Raw genomic sequence first — 22,310 nt, 5'->3', positions numbered from 1 at the left:
TCAATTGACAGTGTTCATCTTCTCTAAATTTCTCATGGTACAGTTCTAGTAAATAATTATTCTTTTCACACAACATAATAAAATTGAACAGAACAGATCTCACTCACAATGTGTCTTCTCCTCCTTCTATATCAAATACATTTCATGCTTCCCTGGCATCAATCAAGACTCCCATTTCTCCAGTGAATATATTAGTGTTTAACTCTTTAACCTGGCTTTTAGCTCTAATTCAATTTATGGAAGTATTTTTTTCAGTTGAATGCCATATTTTAAGGCTTCTCTTCAAGGTTTCACATTAAAAGAAAACATAAAATGCACTTTAATTTCATCAATAGCATACAACATGATGGGTTTTTCATTCTTGTACCCATTTATAGATTCTTAAGGAATAAATTTAATTTTCCATGAGAGCAAATTTATATACTAGTTTAGAGTGAATGATTATTGTTTCCACATATTTTCAGGTCTTGGAGAAGATTAAAAATGTGACAAAACAAGGAATACAATTTTTTGAGAGAAAAATAAAAGATGGAGAAATGGGAAAGTAAGTAAAGATTTAGGTAAGTACATAACTTTAAGGAAAATATATCAGAGTTGAAATGCTCTCTGTGATTACTGATTAATGGCATGTGTTCAAAGAAATCTTATTTTTTAAATTTTTTATGTAAACACAGTAAGTCTACATAAAAACCTGAAATTATCTCCTAATATCTCGGTATAATAGTTGAAAAAGTTATTGTAGGAAATGGGGAAAATATATACCTTGCTTTTATGGTCTGTAAATATGAACAACTATTATAGGAATTGCTTAGCAAAATTTCCAGAAAATGTTCTTTACTATAAGAATAAGTTTTAAGGTGTAACTGTAGATCATGGGGAGAATCACAGAAGTTACTGAGATCACCATTGTTTGAAGGATCAAAGATAGTGTTGTTGATTACAATCTCACTTAACTTATGATTTGGAATGTGCAGAAAGTGGTATATCAGAGATATGATTTGGATTATTGTAAACCAATCAGATGATGTCTCCAATTCAGGATGTGACTTGTTTCTGGAGCCAATGAATAAAAAACCTGATAAGTGGTACACAGCATTTCATTAGAGGATTATTTTTCACCAAAACCATAAAATACTAGAAGTTCTTTCATCTAGCACTGACTATAGTACACCTTCATCCCTCCAGCATCTGCTATGATTTTATATATATAAATTACATGTATGAAATATTTCATTATTGAAAGTCCAGGCAGCAGTTTCTGCCTTCAATACTGATTTCAGGAAATACAATAAGAAAGATCACATGATGTAAAATAATAAAAAAGAAACAAGTGACATTTACTTACAAAAAAATAAAGAAAAAGAGCTCTGATATTAGGCAAATAAAAGTTATCTTGCTATACACTTATAAAGAATTTTTATTTAGATCTCTCCCTTTGTGGCCTCTATTAGTCATGAGCAATTTTCTAAACTTGAGACAAGAATCCTTTTTTAGAGAGAATGCTTCTCAGCTATTTAAAACACTGCTTCATGTCCTTATTTCTAAGACTGTAGATAAAGTGTCATAGGAATGGCCACCATGTACATCCCTGAGGCTATTGCATTTGTCCTTGAGTTTTAGGAAGCAGTAGAGCTGAGCTACACTTCAACACCTACACTATAAAACAAGGTCACTACTGAGAGGTGAGACCAACAAGTAGAAAATAATTTGTACTTGCCTTCAGCTGTCTAAATTCTAAAAATGGAGGATATAATCTTTGAGTAGGAGAAAAGGATCCCAGTGAGTGGAGTAAAACCCACAAATCCAGAAGCAAAATATAGCACTTCATCATTTTAGGAAGGTATCAGAACAGGCAAGTTGGACTCCCGGATTAAGTTCACAGAAAAAGTGGGGAATTTCCAAACCTGTAAAAAGACAATTGCAAAACCATTAAGCCCTGTAAAAGGCAATACAAAACACTCAATAACCAGCATGCCAGTAGCAGGAGGCTACAGAGCTAGGGCTTCATGATGACTGTGTAGTGCAGAGGGTGACAGATGGCCACAAAGCTGTCGTAAGCCATTGCAGTCAAAATGGCATCATCTAATTGTCCAAAAAGTATGAAATGAAAACATCTGGATGAGGCAGTCTTCAAGAGTTATGATTTTTCTTTGTCTGGATGTTCAGCAGTATCTTTGGGACAGTGGTGGAGGTGAAACAGATATCTGTAAAAGACAAGTTAGAGAGGAAGAAGTACATGGGTGTGTGGAGGTGGGAGTCTGAGATGATGGCCATGATGATGAGCAGGTTCCCTGTGAAGGTGACCAGGTACATCAACAGGAACAGTCCAAAGAGGAGGGGCTGCACTCCTGTATCTTCTGACAGCCACAGGAGGACAAATTCTGAGACACATGTTTGGTTTTCTCTTCCCATGTAGATGATGAAGTTCCTAGAAGAGATATGAGAATAATGTAAATTTTGCCACATAGAGTAACTATAAAAATATAATATATGGTATGATTTCTTTTGTAAGCAAACTAAGATTATATTTTTATAGATTTTATAAAGATTTAATTTCCTTATTTAACAATGTCAGAGAAATCAAATGCTCCTGCTTTTCCTTGATAATTTTGCTGACTAACTATACTTGTCCACAATGGAAATCACTATGCCCAGGCAATATTTTCCACTACAAATTCTCTCAGACTTTATTTTAATCAACTTGACTAATGACCAGTGTTTTTCTACCTTGAGAAAAAATAGTGAAGAATATCAAAGTAGTAGGAACCGTATTACCTAATTTCAATACTTAATATGAAAACACAATATTTAAACAGTACCCACTTGAAGAAATAGACAACAAGAATAATGCACCCATGCAAATGTGTTCAATGAATGTTTCACAGAGGACGAAGACAAATTCATGTAGACAGTATGGTCTTCTCAACAAACGGTACTGAAACAATAGGATGCACTTGTGCCAAACAAAAAAGAACTTAAGCACAGATTGCAAATATTTCATAAAAATTAAATCAAAGTGAATCATACCTCTTAAAAAGTAAAATGAATGGTAAAAGTTCTAGAATAAACTTATAGAAAGTTTAGGGGCCCATGGTGTGGTAATAAGTTTTTAGATAAAGCATCCAAAGCATGATCTATGAGAAAAGTTTATTTATAAGCTGCTGTTATTCAAATGTAAAATTCCTCCTCTGTGCAATACATTGATAATGGATTGAAAAGAAAATCTACAGATTTCGGAAAAATATTGACAAATCACATCTGTTAAATGACTTACACCCAAATATACAAAGAAGCCTTAACACCCCCAAAATAAGAAAGCAAATGCTGAAATAAAAAATAGTCAAAAGCTCTGAACAGAATCCTAAGCTAAGTATATATACACTCCCCAAGTAAGCATACAAAAAGAAGCTCTCATCTGCCTCTGGACTATAGAGAATATAACTGGGAAGGAAGGTAGTGCTCCAACACCTGATGGCTGTGTTTTTATCAAAGTCTGATGAAGGAAAACACATAGCATGAATTATTTCAATCTGTTTTTTTATTATTGCTTAAATTTTTAGACATAGGGACATTTATTCTGGAAATAAAGGGCAAAACCAATGTTTGCAAGGTAAGTCTTTCAGATGAAGCGTATTAAAAAAAAAAAAAAAAAAAAAAGGGAAAACGGACTTTGGCCCAGTGGTAAATCTAAATGATAGCATTATTGTATAGGATTTGATTATGCTTTGGAAAGGTATGGTGTGTACTTCTGAATAGAATTCTGAATGAAATATTTTTGATGTGGAAATTTTATTTAACCCAAATATATGGATGGATATATATTAAACACACAAACTGAAAAGCAAATACTTGAATGATAGTAAATAACTTAGTCAGTGTTATGAAAATAATGGCTCACTGATTTTCATTTTATCATAAAAGAAATAATTGATTTCTATGCTAGAAAGATACTGCTGTTACTATTCACTCTGTTTTCCTTGCTTCTGTAGAGTAAATTTGTGACAAGGCTTAAATATTTTTAATATTCATTTTGATTCAGAAACAGGGTTTTGTTATATATGGAATCTGTTAAAGTCCAGTCAAAATTGAATGCAAATGTGAAAATTCTGAAGTTTCTTTTAATATTGATTTGTGCTTAAGATTTTGGCTTTAAAATTTCTTTTATTTTTAAAAAGCATAGATTAATTTTATTTTTTAAATTAATTTTTAATTCATTTTTAAAAATATTACATTCAAAAAATATGAGGTCCCCATGTACCCCCCACCCTCCTCACCCCACTATTCCCCCCACAGCAACATTGTGCTCCATCATCATAACATATTCATTGCATTTGGTGAATCACTGCACCACATGGTGAATGGTCCACATCATAGAACACTCTCTCACGTTACATCCAGTGGGCCATGTGAGGATCTACAATGTCTGGTAATTGTCCCTACAGCACCACCTAGGACAACTCCAAGTCCTGAAAATGCCTCCACATCTCATCTCATCTCTTCCTCCCATTCCCCACACCCAGCAGCCACCATGGCCACTTTCTCCACACCAATGCCATATTTTCTTCAATTACTAAACACAATAGTTCATGAATAGAATATCAGTAAGTCCACTCTAATCCATACTGTATTCCTCCATTCTGTGGACCTTGGATTGTTTGTGTCCATTCCACATCTATGTCAAGATGGGTCTTTGATTCCACATGGATGCTGGATGCAATCCTCCTGCTTTCAGTTGTAGGCACTCTTGGATCCTTGGTGTGGTGGTTGATATTCTTCAACTCTATGTTACCTGAGTGGAGTAAGTCCAATAAACCAGAGTGTAGGAGATTAAATCTGTTGGAGCTCAGGGTATGTCCATCATATGGTCAGTCCAGAGATTCAGATCCCCTAGATATATCTTAAACCCCAGCCCCAACTACAATTCTGGTAAAGTAACAGGAAAGGCTTGTGAAAAGAGATCACACCTGAGTCCAGCTCCATCAGACAGAAACACAACTCCAAAGAAGGGCCAACTGACAAGGCAGTGAACTCCATCTGCCATGACCATAAAACCAGTGAGTCTTTTTAATCCCTCAAAAGAACCAATACCTGGGGTTGTATCTACTTTTTCTGTCTCTGAGACTCTGCTCAGGCATGCATAAGTCAACCCCTGAAAACTTCCAGGGTCTTTTTTAGAGACTCATAGCCATATAAACTCATTTGTCCTTTCCGTTTCCCCCTTGATTTAGGTCAAAAAGCATTTTTAACTCCTGTTATTATATGTACACAGGGATATTCTGCTGGTTCGAGTTGAACCTTTTATTCAAGGTCATTTTCTAGTTACGTAATCAGCTGGTACTTGGTAGTGATCCCTCAGCACCAGGGAGGCTCATCCCTGGGAGTCATGTCCCACACTGTGGGGAAGGCAATGCATTTACATGCTGAGATTGGCTTTGAGATTGGCCACATTTGAGTGACACGGAGGCTCTCAGGAGGTAACTCTTAGGCACACTGCTGCTCTATGCCTTGTTCTTATTTCAGGTGCACAGGCTCACAAACATAATCATTAGTATCAGGGGCTCATTATTGGACCTTCATTCCTTTTTGGTCTTTGCCGTTGCACGTGGGGGATTGTTGTTGTTCCTTTAGGGACTGTGATAGAACTCCCCTGGCTAGGAACTCAGCACTCCCTCAGTTGTTGTTTTTAATTGTTTCCACTATGTAAATATCCAAACTTTTTTATGTACCCTGGATATACATGCTGTAGAACTCCCTGTCAACCATATGTCCCCTCTCAATAACATCCACACCAGTATTCCTCCCCTGCCATTGTTGAACCACTCTGTGATCCAAAAATTTTCTGAAAAGTGAAGCCCAATATGTTGCCAGGTTCCCTTACCAGTAAAATGGAATATAGCGAAGAGTTTAAAGGTTAGATATAGAATACATATTAATTTGGAAAAATTCTACATCCTATCTTTTTCTTTTCTTTTTTCTAATTATTAAGTTTATCATCACAAGAGTTTCAAATCACAGCAATTCATATACACAATACACAGTACTCCCACATATCCAACATAAAACCTTTTCCCTTCCACAGCAATAAACTTTTAACATATTCATAACATATTTACTGAAACTGATGTACAGATATTGAGACAATAGCTTTCAAACAAGTTAACATTTGTGTTTACATGGTGGCTTATACTTTAGGCTATACAATTTTCTAAATTTTTAGTTATACTATGTTTTACATTATGATTTACATTTTAGCCTATCAGTCCCTATATATTTTTGGTGTAATTTTACATGTTTTATATCCATCCTTGCATACTCTTGTGAAACACTTCTATTGCCCTCACAGTTACACTGGTTCCATCAATTCAATACCTATTTCCCCCTCCCCTTAGGGCCCACAGTGACAGTCAATCTTTATTTTTTGAAGAGCCATGTTCAGAGATACTTGCGACAGTTTTGAGGACTTGATATGTTCAAGTGCCCTAATACCATGGGAGCCACCTTTTCTCTTGAGAGATACAGTTCCCTCTATTTGATGGCATCAGTCCTCCCCAGGATGTGGGTATACCTTAATTCTCATTATGTGCGTCTCTACCCAATGATATAAACCACTCTGGCAAAATGAGCATTCACATATTCCCTAGGAGTCTGTGCTACATCAGATTATCCTCTTTAAGTATCTTAAACAGCTAACTTTCCTTATTATATTTTTTAAAAGTTTTTCTCAGCAATTTACTCTCAATGAACACCTGCCAATCTCCTATGTTCATATGTTGCCCCATCCCCCCAATTTCTTGGACAATATTACCCGTCCTCCCATCCGTAGCCTCCCTCAAGCCCAGAAAGCCTCACCCAAAGGTAACCCTATGCCCTCATGTTATCCATTCCTTGTATACATACTTACCACCAGCTTATCATAGATTTCACCCATGTAGATGTCAGCTTACATCCTTCCTCTACCCCCCGAATTCCTGTAAGCTCTCATCCAGTCTCTAGCTCTCTGAGGCAGCTTGGTTTACTTATTTCATATCATTTAGATCATATAGTACTTGTCTTTAATGCCTGGGTTGCTTCACTCAACATATTGTTCTCAAGATTCATCCATGTTATCACGTGTGTTTGAAGTGTATTTGTTCTTATAGCCGAGTAGTATTCCATTGTATATATATATAACATTTTATTGATTCACTCATCTGTTGATGGGCATTTGGGTCGATTCCAACTTTTGGCAATAGCGAACAATGCTGCTATGAAGATGGTGTGCATATATTGATTTGTGTCCTTGTTTTCAGTTCTGCTGGGTATATAACCAGCAGTGGAATTGCTGGGTCATATGGCAAATCTATTGTTAGTTTTTTGAGAAACCGCCAAACTGTCCTCCAGAATGGTTGGATCCTTCTGCATTCCCACCAGCAGTGGATGAGTGTTCCCATTCCTCCACATCCTCTCCAGGATTTGTAGTCTTCTGGATTTTTCATAGCTGCCAATCTTACGGGGTAAGGTGGTATCCCATTTTAGTTTTGATATGCATTTCCCTGATAGCTAGAGATTTGGAGCATTTTTTCATGTGCTTTTTAGCCATTTGTATTTCTTCTTTGGAGAAGTGTCTGTTTAAATCTATTTCCCATTTTTTAAATGGGTTGGTTATCTTTTTATTTCCAAGAAATAGGAATTCTTTATATATGGTAGCTATAAGTCTCCTATCTTATATATGGTTACCAAATATTTTTTCCCATTGTGTAGGCTCCCTTTATACTTTCTTGACAAACTCCTTTGAGGTGCAGAAGACTTTAATTTTGAGGAGGAAGTCCCTTTTTTCTATTTGTTCTTTTGCTGCTTGTACTTTTGGTGTGAATTTCATGGAGCCATTTCGTATTACAAGGTCTTGTATATGCTTCCCTACACTGCTTTCCAAAGTCTCTATGGTCTTGGCTCTTATATTTAGGTCTTTGATTCATCTTGAGTTGATCTTTGTATAAGGTGTGAGATGGTAATCCTCTTTCATTCATTTACATATGGATATACAGTTATCCAGGCACCATTTGTTGAATAGGCCTTTCTCTCCCAGTTGAGAGGGTTTGGTGGCTTTATCAAATATTATATGGCTATATATATAAGGATGCATATCAGAATTTTCAAATCTGTTCCATTGGTCTGTATGTCTCTCCTTATACGAATGCCATGCTGTTTTCACTAATGCAGCTTTGTAGTACGTTTTGAAATCAGGTAGTGTGATTCCTCCAATATCACTTTTCTTTTTCAATATATCTTTGGCTATTTGGGGCCTCTTTACTTTCCCAATAAAATTCATAGTTAGTTTTTCTACTTCCTTATAGAATGCTTTGTTGATTTTTATTGGGATTGCATTAAATGTGTACATCAGTTTTGGTAGAATAGAAATCTTATTAATATTTAATCTTCCTATCCATGAACAGGAAATATTCTTCCATTTATTTAGGTCTTCTTTGATTTCATTTAACAGTCTTGTGTAGTTCTCTGTGTATTAGTTTTTTACCTCTTTAGTTAAAGTTATTCCTATGTATTTGATTTTTTATTGACTATTGTAAATGGTATTTGTTTCTTCATTTCCTCCTGAGCTTGCTTATTATTGGAGTACAGAAATGTTACTGATTTTCACATTGATCTTATACCCTGCGACTTTACTAAACTCATTTATGAGTTCTAGAAGCTTTGTTGTACTGAAAGCGGGAGGATTGCATCCAGTATCCATGTGGAACCTTAGCCTCCTCTTGACATAGAGGTGCAATGGACACAACCAATCCAATGTCCACAGAGAAAAGGTGGCATTGAAGTGGGAAAAGTGGACATGGTGGCTAATGGGTATGGGGAATGGCAGGAAGAGTCGAGATGTGGAGGCGTCTTTGGGACTTGGAGCTGCCCTGGATGGTGCTTCAGGGGCAATCACTGGACATTGTAAATCCTCACAGGGCCCACTGGATGGAACGGGGGAGAGTATGGGCCATGATGTGGACCATTGACCATGAGGTGCAGAGGTGCCCAGAGATGTACTTACCAAATGCAATGGATGTGTCATGATGATGGGAATGAGTGTTGCTGGGGGGGGGAGTGGTGGGGTGGGGGTAGTGGGAATGAATGGGTCCTCATATATTTTTTAATGTAATATTTTTACAGAATCAATAATAAAAATAAATAAATTTAGGAAAAAAAATAGAAGCTTTGTTGTAGACCTCTCAGGGTTTTCTATGTATATAATCATGTTATTTGCAAATAATGAAATTTTGATTTCTTCCTTTCCAATCTGAATGCCTTTTATATCTAGTTCTTGTCTCAGTGCTCGAGCAAGTACTTCTAAGGCAATGTTAAATAGAAGAGGAGAGAGTGGATATCCTTGTCTTGTTCCTGATCTTAGAGGGAAGGATTTTAGGATTTCACCATTGTAAATGATGTTGGCTCTGGATTTTTCATAGATACTCTTTATCATGTTCAAAACATTTCCTTGTATTCCAAACTTTTGGAGTTTATTGTATCAAGAAAGTATGCCATATTTGTCAAATGCTTTTTCTGCATCTATAGATATAGTCATGTGATTTTTTTCCTTCAATCTGTTTATATGGTGTATTACATTGATTGATTTTATTATGTTGAACCATCCTTCCATACTTGGCATGAATTCTACTTGGTCTTGGTGTATAATTCGTTTAATGTGTTGTTGAATATGGTTAGCAAGTATTTTGTTGAGGATTTTTGTGTCTAGGTTCATTAGAGAAATTGGTCTGTAATTTTCCTTTTGTTGTGTCTTTGGCGTTAGTACTAGGGTAATGTTGGCATCATAGAATGAGTTCGGTAATGTTACTTTTGTTTCAATTTTTTGGAAGAGTTTTAGCAGGATTGGTGTTAGTTCTTTCCGGAATATTTTGTAGAATTCACCTGTGAAGTCATCTGACCGTGGGCTCTTCTTAGTTGGGAGGTGTTTAATGACTGATTCCATCTCTTTACTTGTAATTGCTTTGTTGAGATCATCAATTTCTTCTTTCATCAATATAGGCTGCTTATGTGTTTCTAGGATTTTGTCCATTTCCTCTTAATTGTCAATTTTGTTGGAATATATTTTTTCAAAGTATCCTCTTATGATAGTCTTTATTTCTGTGGAGTCAGTGGTGATACCTCCTTTTTTCTTATTTTGTGTATTTGTGTCTTCTCTCTTTTTTTCTTTGTTAGTCTTGTTAAGGGTTTGTCAATTTTATTGATCTTCTCAAAGAACCAGCTCTTGGTCCTGTTTAGTTTTTCAAGTGCTTTCTTATTTTCTATTTGATTTAGTTCTGCTCTTATCATTGTTCTTTCTTTCTTTCTTCTTCCTGTGGCATTACTTTGTTGTTTTTTTATGAATTCCTCCAAATGTGCAGTTTATTCTTCAATTTTTGCTCTTTCTTGTTTTTTGAAGTATGAATTTATGGTTATAAATTTCCTCTCAGTATTGCTTTTGCTGCATCCCACAAGTTTTGTTATGTTGTATTATCATTATCATTAGTTTCAAGGCAGTTATTGATTTCTTTTGAGATTTCCTCTTTGACCCACTCTTTTTCTAAGAGTATGCAGTTTAATTTCCATATCTTGGTGTGATATCTAGCCATCTGGCCCTTGCAGATTTCGAGCTTCACTCCACTGTGGTCAGAGATATTATTTTGTATGATTTGGATCTTTCTGAATTCATTGAGAATTTCTTTGTGGCCTACCATATGGTCTATCTTGGAGAATGTTCCATGTGAACTTGAGAAAAATGTATATCCCGCTGTATTCAGGTGTAATGATCTGTATATGTCTGTTAGATCCAGCTCCTCTAATATACTGTTCAAAGGTTTTGTTTCTTTAGTGATTCTCTTGAGATGTTCTGTCCAAAGTTGATAGTGGTGTTTTAAAGTCTCCCACTATAATTGTAGAGGCATCTCTTCTTTCACTTAGTTTTTCCAGTGTTTGCCTCACGTATGTGGCAGTGCCCTTGTTAGGAGCATATTTATGAGTGTTCATTCTTCTTGAGAGATTGTCCCTTTCACTAATATGTAGTATCCTTCTTTGTCTCTCACAGTTGTTCCACATTTAAAGTCCATCTTGTCTAATATTAATATAGCTACTCATGTCTTTTTTTTGGTTATTGTTTGCTTGTAAGACTGTTTTCCAACCATTCACTTTCAGCCTCCATGAATCCCTGGATCTAAGATGTATTTCTTGTAGACAGCATATAGATGGGTCATATTTCCTTATCCAATTTCCCATTCTGAATCTTTTGATAGGTGAGTTTAATCCATAGACATTCAGTGTTATTACTTTCAAGGAATTATTTATGTTAGCCACATTTTGATTAGACTTGTGTTTGTCATATTTTGTTTGTTTCCTTCTTTTTTTGTCTTTTTGTTGCTCTTACACTCTCCTCCAACTCTACCTCTCCTGTTTTTTCCTTTCTTTCTGCAGAACTCCTTTTAGTATTTCTTGAATGGGAGGTTTCTTGTTGGCATACTCTTTCAATTTCTGTTTATCTGTGAATATTTTTAACTCTCCATCATTTCTGAATGCTAGTTTAGCTGGTTAGAGTATTCTTGTTTGGAATTTTTTTTCTTTTAGTACCTTGATTATATCATACCACTGCCTTCTTGCCTCCATGGTTTCAGATGAGAAATCAGCCCTTAATCTTATGGAGCCTCCCTTGTATGTGATGTGTTTTTCTCTTGCTGTTTTTAGAATTTTCTCTTTGTCTTGAGCATTGGATTATAGGACAAGTATATGTCTTGGGGTGGGCCTGTTGGGGTTTATGATGTTTGGGTGCATTGTGCTTCCTGGATATGCACATCTATCTCTCTCAGTAGAGTTGGGAACTTTTCAGCCATTATTTCCTACAAAATGCTTTATGTCCCCTTTCCCTTCTTTTCTCCTTCTGGGATGCCTAAATTACGTATGGTTGTCCATTTTGCACTGTCATTCAGGTTCTTAAGTCCTAGCTGGATTTTTTTCTGTCTTTTTATCAATCAATTCTACTATGTGTTTGATTTTCGGTGTACTCTCTTCCACGTTGCTAATTCTCTCATCTGCCTCTTCTAATCTGCTGCTATGTGCTGAGAGTGTATTTTTTATTTCTTTAATTGTGGAGTTCATTCCCATTATCTGTTATCTTTTTGTGTATGTGTGCAATTTCCTCTCTAAGTGTTTTATTCATATGATTAAACTCTTCCTTTACTTCATTAAGTTTGTCTCTAAAATATGTTCTGAGATCTTTAATTACTTGTCTGATGTTCTGCTCCCCTTCCTGGTTTTTAGTTTGTTTTTTGGATTGAGCCATATTTTCCTGGTTTGGTTTGTAGCTTTTTGTTGCTGTCTGGTTATCATTTTATCTTGACAGGTTTAATCAATTCCTTAGCTTCTTTATCTTGTCTTGGTGATTAATTAGTTGTTGTTCTTGTGTAAGTGTTATGTCTTCTCTTTTCACTTTGTTCTTCTTATTCTGATTTCTTATTGCCGCCTGAGTTCATTTTGAAGGAAAATATTAGGGCCAGGGATAGGCAATTGTGTAAGAAAAGAAAATGTGTAAAATAGTATTGGTAATAAATGTTAACAGAGCAACAATGTGCGATGTGGGTGAATGGATACTAGATTCATGTAAGTTGTGTAGTGTTATAGCAGTAAGTAGAGTACCTATAATGAGATATTCAACTGAATATGGGGAGGAGTATAGTATGAATTAAAAAGCCAGTGTTTTCATGAGAGAGAGAAAGAGGAAAGAAAGACAATAATATCAAGAGTGGATAAAATACAGAAAATAGAACAAAGGTATTAGAAATTAAAAGTTAGACAATTTGGGGACCAAAGAAAGGGAGGTAGAATGTAAGAGAGACAGTTTATGATGGAGGATAGCAAGATGTAGGGAAAGGGGATAGTGTAGTTGGCCAAAATCAATTCACACAGAAATGAGGACATGGAGGTTGAGGAAGCACAGCAAATGTGAGGTGCTCCCTGTAGCACCTATTTTATAAATATGATAAAGTAAAATAAGACAAAAAAGAAAAAAAGAAAAAAGAGAAGAGAATAAAAGGCGATAGGCAAAAAAAGGGAGGGAAACAAGCAAGAAAAAGAAAAGAAGAAAGGAAAAAAAACCTAAATAAATGAAATAGGACCTTGGGGCATACAATGGGAGAAAAGACCAGGAGATAATGCAATATTAGCAACCCAGAGAATAAATTTTAAAAAAAATTAAAAGAGAAAAGGGAAAAAGGAAAAAAATAAACAACACAAACACCGAGGCCTAGGACAACCAAGTACCTCAGATGGCCCTCATGGTGTGGTGGATTCAGGGATGGGAAGTCTGTGATATTGCAGACTCAAGAGGTGTGAGTATCCGGGGTGTGGGCCACCAGGGTTTAGGGGACACAGGACTGGGAGCCATGAATCCAGTTAACAGGGAACCTAGGAGCACCACAGTGCAACACAGCCTTCAGGGATCCCTGCAGCTGGGCCACAGCTCTATGGGGAGGGGTCAGACCCGCAAACTCTGACCTCTGTGTCAGTAACCCAAAATTCCCCCTCTCACAAGAGTGTCTTCTGTCACTGTCTCACCAAGTCTATTTCAGGACACTTCCCGCCCTGCAAGCCCCCAGAACAGCCTGCTGGGGGCGCCTCTGTACTACAGGTAGTTCAAGGACTACTTAGGGGGATGGGTTCTAGCCAGAAGCTCTGATCTCCATGTCAGAAACCCAAAATTCCATGTCTCACAAGAATGCCTCGGTCTCTGTCTCACCAAATAGACTTCCAGACACCTCCCACCCTGTAAGACCCCGAAACAGCCTGCCAGTGTCACCCCAGCACTACAAGCAGTACAGGGATGCCATAGATGGACCGTCTGCCCTAGGGGGAGGGGCTATAGCCAGAAGCTCTAATCTCCATGACAGAAACCCAAAATTCCACATCTCGCAAGAATGCCTCCATCTCTGTCTCACCAAATCAACTTCCGGACACCTCCCACCCTGCAAGCCCCCGAATAGCCCACTCATGTCTTAGGAATTCCCCAGCACAGCAGAGCCTCCAGGAGTTACCACCACCATGCCACCCACCCCAGGGGAAAGCATCCCGTGTGCAGCCTAATCTCCATGAAAGAGACCCCAAATTCTACCTTTTATACAAATCTTCTTTGTCACTGTCCCACTAAATCGATGTCCAGATACCTCCTGCCCTGCAAACACCCATGACAGCCTGGTCCAGAAAAATTCCAACCCTGCTCAGCCACTTCTTTACAGGAGAGATTATAAGGTGCACTCACTCAGACACCATCTTGTCCTGCTTCCTAAAAATTCTTAACAGTGGTAGTTGGCATTTGTTTGTTGTGTGAAGTACTGAAAAATTGTTACAATAATGTATTTATTTTTTAGACTATTAATGTAAGTAGGTTAGTCCTTACCACAAGACATTTTTTAAGAGTCCATTTTTTAATGAGTAGCTTTTACAGATACATCATATAAAATTTACAGGTATATTTTTAAAAAGGTGAGTGGTTTGGGAGAGGGAAATGCACATGTGCCCTTCCCTTCTGATTTAATTTTTCTGTAATCTAAAACCTCTTTAAAAATAAGTTCATTATATTAACAACTTTAAAAACTAATAATAATAGTCACCTTTTTGACTGCTTTTTCAAGAAGTTAGTTTTACCTGGTTTTGAATATTATTTGCATGGGGTTATACAGTAACCATTATTTTGTGCCTGGCTTCTTTTGTCTACATTATGCCTGTGAGGAGATTTATTCATTTCCTTTAAAGTTATTTCTTATATGTGTGATGCATTGATAAATATCACATTTGATGCTTTTATTTTTTAGATTATTACTGAAAGTAGGTTATTTCTTAACACAAGTGAATCATTTTTTAAAGCGTGCATTTTTTAATGAATTTCTTTTATGGATTGATCATAATAAATTTTACAGCTACATTTTTAAAAAGGTGGGTGATGTGAGAGAGGAAGGGGCTACCTGGGAATCCTAATACTTTTTACTTTTCTGTAATCTAAATCTCCTTTAAATATAATATTCATTATATTTTAAAAATTCAGAAAAAATATAATAGTCACCTTTTGTCTGCTGCTTTAAGAAGATACCCAGAGCAGAAATTTTGAATAAGACCTCATTATTGTGTTAAACTTTAGTAGATTTTACCAAAAAACTTTCCACAGGAGTTGCATGAATTTATCCTCTCATCAGCAATTTATGAGTGTGCCATTCCTCCTGTTCCTCACTAGTACTTGATGTTGTCAATCCTTTCAATTCTAGCCATTCAGGTACAAATGATACTGGTGCAAACTTAACAGGAATAACATTTAAGTTTATTAAATTTTAAACAGAATGGATACCTTTCAAAGTGGAAGCATGCTAAAAAGTGTTTTATTCAGTGTTTGAAAAGGTATTTGAGAGAGGCAGGGCAAGATCACATCTGAGTGAGTTCACCTCATAACCTCTCCTGCAAAGAAGTGGCTGAGTAGGGTTGGAGTCCGGCTGGACTGGGCTGTTTTGGGTGTTTACAGGGCAGGAGGTGTCTGGACATTGATTTGGTGGTACGGTGACAGAGGAGATTCTTGCAAGAGGTAAAATTTGTTTCTCTTTCTCAAGGGTAGGAGGTTGTGGGCTGGACCATTCCCCCTGGGGATGGGGGCCCAGCTACGGCAATTCCTGAAGGCTTTGTTGTGCTTGGGTGTTCCCAAGTCCTGAGCAGACTTTTTTGGGGGCTTTCAGGGCAGGAGATGTCTGGATGTCAATTTGGTGAGACAGTGACAGAAGAGATTCTTGTGAGGTGGAATTTTGGGTTTCTGACATGGAAGTCAGAGGTTGTGCGTGGGACCCCTCCCCCTAGGGCTGGTGGCCCAGTCACAGGGATCCCTGAAGGCTTTGTTTTGCTGCAATGTTCCCAGGCCTCATGTTCACCAGATGCGTGGTTCCCAAGCCTGTGTCCCCTAAACCCTGGTGGCCCAAGCACCAGAGACTCACACACCTTGAGTGTGCAATATACTGGACTTCTCATCCCCGAATCCACTGCACCCTGAGGTCTGTCTGAGGTCCTTGATTACCGTAGCCTGCGGCGGCTTGCTCGGTCGGTAGAGGTGGGGTCTGGCTGCGGACGAGGGGTCGGTCCAGCTCTGGACGAGGGGTCAGTCCCGCTTGGGACGAGGGGTCGGTCCCACTTGGGACGAGGGGTCGGTCCGGCAGCAGACGAGGGATCGGTCTCACAGGGGTTGCGCGGTTTGGCTGACGGGGTCACCCGGCGAAGCCGGCGACGAAGGGGTCGCCCGGAGAAGCCGGCGACGAAGGGGTCGCCCGGAGAAGCAGGCGACGAAGGGGTCGCCCGGAGAAGCAGGCGACGAACTGGGGACAAGGGAGGCCAGGCCCTTGTCGGGGGCTCTCAGGACTGGAGGGCGCACGGCAGAAGAACTACCGCGGAGACAAGGTAAACACGCAAGTCCACTTTACTGAGGGAGAGGCAACAGTTTTATAGGGGCTGGGGAAGGCTGATTGGTCGAAGCCATGCCCTGTTCTGATTGGTTGCCAGCGAAAGGTCAGTGGGCGGTACCGGATGGGGGAGGGGTGGTGGTTAGGGATTGGCTGTCGCTGTTGCTGGGGGAAGGGGCAGGTTTTAGGGATTGGTGGCTGCTGTTGCTGGGGTGGAGGGCAGACTTGAGTTTCCCGCCCACGCCTGGCTGTTGCTGCTGTCCGGGGGAAGGGAAAAGGGCGGGCTGGATTTTTCCGCCCACACCCGGCTGTTGCTGCTGTCGGGGGAGGGGAAAAGGGCAGACTGGATTTCTCCGCCCACGCCTGGCTGTTGCTGCTGTCGGGGGAGGGGAAAAGGGCAGACTGGAATTTTCTGCCCTGCGCCTGCGCAGGGAGAAGGAAGAAGGGTGCCGCCCCACAAGGCATCGGGTGGCGCCATCTGGGAGGAGGGGTGGCCGCGGAAGCATGGCTGCCGAGAAGCGGAGACCCGAGGGCACTCTGCGCCCATGCCGAGCTTCCTTCAGGGGTGGCGGTGGGCCCGACCAACCACCCTATTATGGGGGCAGCGGAATTAGGCCTACCGCGGCCGCTCCCCTGCCAGGCCAGCAAACCACACTTCAGCCTGAGGGGTGACCGCAGTAGCCCTCCATGTTTTTTTGTTTGTTTGTTTATTTTTCTCCTTGAGCTTGGAGCAGTGTATCAGTTGACATGGGGAGAGTCTGGGATGAAAGGAAAGGTGAATCTACTGAGAAAGCCCAATTTACCTAAACATTCTGGGATAGGAAAAATGGTCTGGAAGAAGGTAGAGTCAGAAATTCAATTAGACCACCCTTAGCAACACCTAAGGGGGAGGGACTGTAGGACATTCTGTCCAAGCTTCCAATAGCATATTTGGGGTATATGATGAGGTTTGGTGCTCTCACACTGGAAATTAAGAGTCACAGTCCTCTGGGTTGAGTTGGTTCAACAAGGACCTACTTGACTCTCCTACCAGACCTCTCAGGAAGCTTTCCTGCTGCCCTGAGAGAGAAAGAATTGAAGAAGGGAGAAAAGGGGAAGGTCAGATCCCTAAGCATATTATTTAACTGCAAAGAGGATTCCTAGCTTGGAACATTGCTTCATTTTTTGTTTTGTATTGTTTTGTTTTGTCGTGGTTGCTAATATTGCATTGTCTCCTTGTCTTTTCTCCTGTATTATTCCCCAAGGTCCTTTTTCAATTATTTAGTTATTTTTCTCTTTTTCTTTTTCTTGCTTGTATCCCCCCCCCATTTTTCTTTGCCCCATTTTTCTCTTCTTTTTTTTTTCTTTTCTCTCTTTTTCTTCCTTTTTATTTTATTATCTTTAGATGATAGGTGCTGCAGGGAGCACTTCCCATTGGCTGTATTTCCTCACCCTCCATTTCTGCTTTTCTGTATGTACTGATTTTGGCCACCTACACCATCCCCTTTCCCCTACATCTTTCTATCTTCCATCATCTACTGTTTCTCTTCCATTCCACCTCCCTTTCTCTAGCCCATGAATTTTCTGACTTTTTCTTTCTAATACCTTTGTCTTGTGTTCTGTCTTTGATTCACTCTTGATATACATTTTTTAATGTTTATTTATTTCACTTCCCTTCTCACCATGCCCCAGTTGTCTGTTCTCTGTGTCTATTTGCTGCATTTTCTTTCTCCACTTCTGTTGTGATCAGGGGCATGGGAAACTGTGTTTCTTTTTGGTTGCATCATCTTGTTGTGTCAGCTCTCCGTGTGTGTGGAGCCATTCCTGGGCAGGCTGTACTTTCTTTTGCACTGGGTGGCTTTCCTTATGGGCTACACTCCTCAGACATGGGGTTCCCCAGCATGGGGACACCATGCGTGGCATGGCACTTCTTGTGTGCATCAGCACTGCACATGGGCCAGCTCCACATGGGTCAAGGAGGCCCGGCTTTTGAACCAGGGACCTCCAATGTGGTAGGTGGATGCCCTAACCACATGGCCAAGTCTGTTTCCCACACTCTTGATATTATTTTCCTTCTTTCTCTATCCCTTTCTCATGAAAACACTGACCTTTTAATTCATACTATATTCCTTCCCAAATTCAGTCGACTGTTTCATTATAGGTACTCTACTTACTGCTATAAGACTACACAACTTACATGAGTCTAATATCCATTCTCCTAGATCTCACATTGTTGTTCTGTTAACATTTATTACCAATACTACTTTATACATTTTCTTTTCTTACTCATTTTGCTTTTCCTGGCCCTAATATATTCCTTCAAAGTGAATTTAGCCAACAAAAAGAAAATAGAGTAAGAAAAACAAAGTGACGAAGAGAAGACATAACACTTACACAAGAACAGCAAATAATTAATACCCAAGACTAGACAAAGAAGCTAAGGAACTGATTAAACCCTTCAATATAAAAGGATGATCAGACAGCAACAAAAAACTACAAAACAAACCAATAATCAGGAAAACATGGACGAATCCAAAAAACAAACTAAAAACTAGGAAGAGAGCAGAACATTGGACAAGTAATTTAGAATCTCAAAACATATATTTGAGACCACCTTAATGAAGTAAAGGAAGAGATTAAAAATATGAAGAAAACACATGGAGGGGATATTGCAGACATACACAAAAAGTTAACAGATATGATGGTGATGAACACCACAGTTCAAGAAATCAAAAATAAACTCTCAGCAAATAGGAGCAGATTGGAAGAGGCAAAAGAGAGAATTAGCGATGTGGAAGACAGTACATCTGAAATCAAACAGATAGTAGAACTCATAGATGAAAAGACAGAAAAAATCCAGCTGGCACTTAGGGAAATGAATGACAATGCAAAGTGCAAAAACATACATATTATAGGCATGCAACAAAGAGAAGAGAAAGGAAAGGGGACAGACAGGGGGTTAGAGTAAATATTGGCTGAAAACTTCCCAAATCTATTGAAGGAGATGGATGTACATGTCCATGAAGCACAACACACCCCAAACAGCATAAATCCCAACAGGGTTACAGCAAGAAATATACTTGTCAAATTATCCAATGTTCAAAACAAAGAGAAAATTCTACAAGCAGCAAAAGAAAAGAGAACCATCACATACAAAGGATGATCCATAAGATTAAGTGCTGATTTCTCATGGAGGCAAGAAGGCAAGGTATGATATAGTCAAGGTACAAAAAGGAAAACATTTCCAACCAAGAAAACTCTACCCAGCTAAGCTAGCATTCAAAAATGATGGAGAGTTTAAAATATTCACAGATAAACAGAAATTAAAAGAGTATGACAAGAAGAACGCTGCCCTTCATGAAATACTAAAGGGAGTACTGTAGGAAGAAAGAAAAAAACAGGAGAGACAGAGTTGGAGGAGAGTATAAGAGCAACAAAAAAGACAAAAAGAGAAGGAAATAAAGAAACAAAATATGACAAACACAAGTCCAAACAAAATATGGCTAACATAAATAATTCCTTCAGAATAATAACACTGAATGTCAATGGATTAAACTCACCTGTCAAAAGATTCAGCATGGAAGATTGGATAAGGAAATATGACACATATATATTCTGTCTACAAGAAACACATCTTAGACCCAGGGATTCAAGGAGGTTGAAAGTAATTGGCTGGAAAACAATCTTACAAGCCAACAATAACCAAGAAAAGGCAAGAGTAGCTATATTAATATCAGACAAAATAGACTTTAAATGCAAAACTATAGTGAGACATAAAGATGGATACTATATGTTTGTGAAAGGGATAATCTTTTTAGAAGAATGAACAATAATAAATATTTATGCCCCTAAAATGGGTGCCTTCAAATACGTGATTAAAACACTGGAAAAACTAAGTGAAAGAATAGATGCTTCTACATTTATAGTGGGAGATTTTAATACACCACTATCAACTTTAGACAGAACATCTCAAAAGAGAATCACTAAAGAAACAAAATTTTTGAACAGTATATTAGAGGAGCTGTATATAATAGACATATACAAATCATTATACCTGAACAGCAGGTATACATTTTTCTCAAGTGCACATTGATCATTCTCCAAGATATACCATATGCTAGGCCACAAAGAAAGGCACAATGAATTCAGAAAGATCGAAAACACAAAAAATAATTTTTCTGACCACAGTGGAGTGAAGCTGGAAATCTGCAAGGGCCAGAGGCCCAGATTTCACATCAAGATATGAAATTAAACAGCACACTCTTAGAAAAACAGTGGGTCAAAGAGGAAATCTCAAAAGAAATAAATAACTACCTTGAAACAAATGATAATAACAAAACATACCAAAACTTATGGGATGCAGCAAAAGCAGTACTGAGAGGGAAATGTATAGCCATAAATTCATACATCAAAAAAGAAGAAAGAGCAAAAATTGAAGATCTAACTGCACATTTAGAGGAATTAGTTAAAAAAACAACAAAGTAATCCCACAGGAAGAAGAAAGAAAGAAATAACAAAGATAAGAGCAAAACTAAATGAAATAGAAACTAAGAAAGTACTTAAAAAGATAAACAATACCAAGACCTGTTTTTTTGAGAAGAGCAATACAATTGACAAAACCTTAGTGAGACTAACAAGGAAAAAAAGACAGACGATACAAGTACAAAATAAAAAATGAGAAAGGAGATATCACCACTGACCCCACAGAAATAAAGACTATCATAAGAAGATACATGCTTCTCATGGTAGCGTGGCAGGTTACAGAAAAACAAAAGGAAGTTACTGTTCTGTGCTACTGGTTTAGAGTTAGAAACATCAGTATTAACTGCTGTATAAGTAATATATAGGTACACATGGGTTATGTAGAAATATTTAGAGGAATGTGTATGTACACAGGATATTGTAAAACTGTATATTTCCTTAAGAACTTCCTGGATAGGGCCCAGTAGCAAGGACCTTTTTGTATTTGAATGTCATTCTCAAGTATTAATCTTCTTGGAGAAATAGTTGACTGCAGGATTTTTGGCAAGAAATATGCAAAAAGAGCCTGGAACATCTTGTAGATCCAGAAAGTATGTGGGTGATACAATAAAATCCTCAGTGATGGGGATAATATCAAATAGACACAGGGCACAGCTGAAACTGGTCCCAAGGCCAAACTGGAACAAACTAAACAACAAAATAAAATAATACTGTATCACAACCCAAAGTGTAAAATAAATGTCATGAGACAATCTTGATATAAAAAAATTGTTGATTTAAAAAAAGAGCGCTATCCCTTAGAAGAATTCCAAAAATTTATGCAGATTTCTTCTCTCAAGTCCATGGAGGAAAAATCCCATTCCTGAATGTGGGCTTCACATAGTGACTACTTTCCAAAGTTATGAGTGGAAAGCAGAGAAATGAGGAACTTTATAAGGGAGGAACCTCAAAACACTGTTGGTCAAGGTCGGCATCAGCAGTGATAAGTCAGTGACAGGATGTACCCTGGATATGATGTGATGAATGTGGCATTTCATGTCTCATTTCTCCTTCCAAATCCCATAAATCCAGTCTAAGCATGATAAGAGCATCAGATATATTTGGACTAAGGGACATTTCACAAAATACCCAACTGGCAGCTAACAAGGAAATGAAGATGGTCAACCACCCCACCACAGCACCAGAGGGCCTACAACTACAAGGAGGGGAATCACATCCATCAGCCATGAGGGATCTAAGCCCCCTCTCGATTTAGAGGTGGAGTGGACATCACCATCCCAGGGTCCACAGGATGGAGGAATAAATTAAACATTAGATTGGACTTACTGATATTCTACTATAGAACTATTGTGAGTAGTAATAGAAGAAACTGTAGTATTTATGTGGAGAAAGTGACCACGA

The sequence above is a fragment of the Dasypus novemcinctus genome, chromosome 30, assembly GCF_030445035.2.
Source record: "Dasypus novemcinctus isolate mDasNov1 chromosome 30, mDasNov1.1.hap2, whole genome shotgun sequence".
NCBI lineage: Eukaryota > Metazoa > Chordata > Mammalia > Cingulata > Dasypodidae > Dasypus > Dasypus novemcinctus.
Note: the sequence above shows the minus strand (reverse complement) of the source record.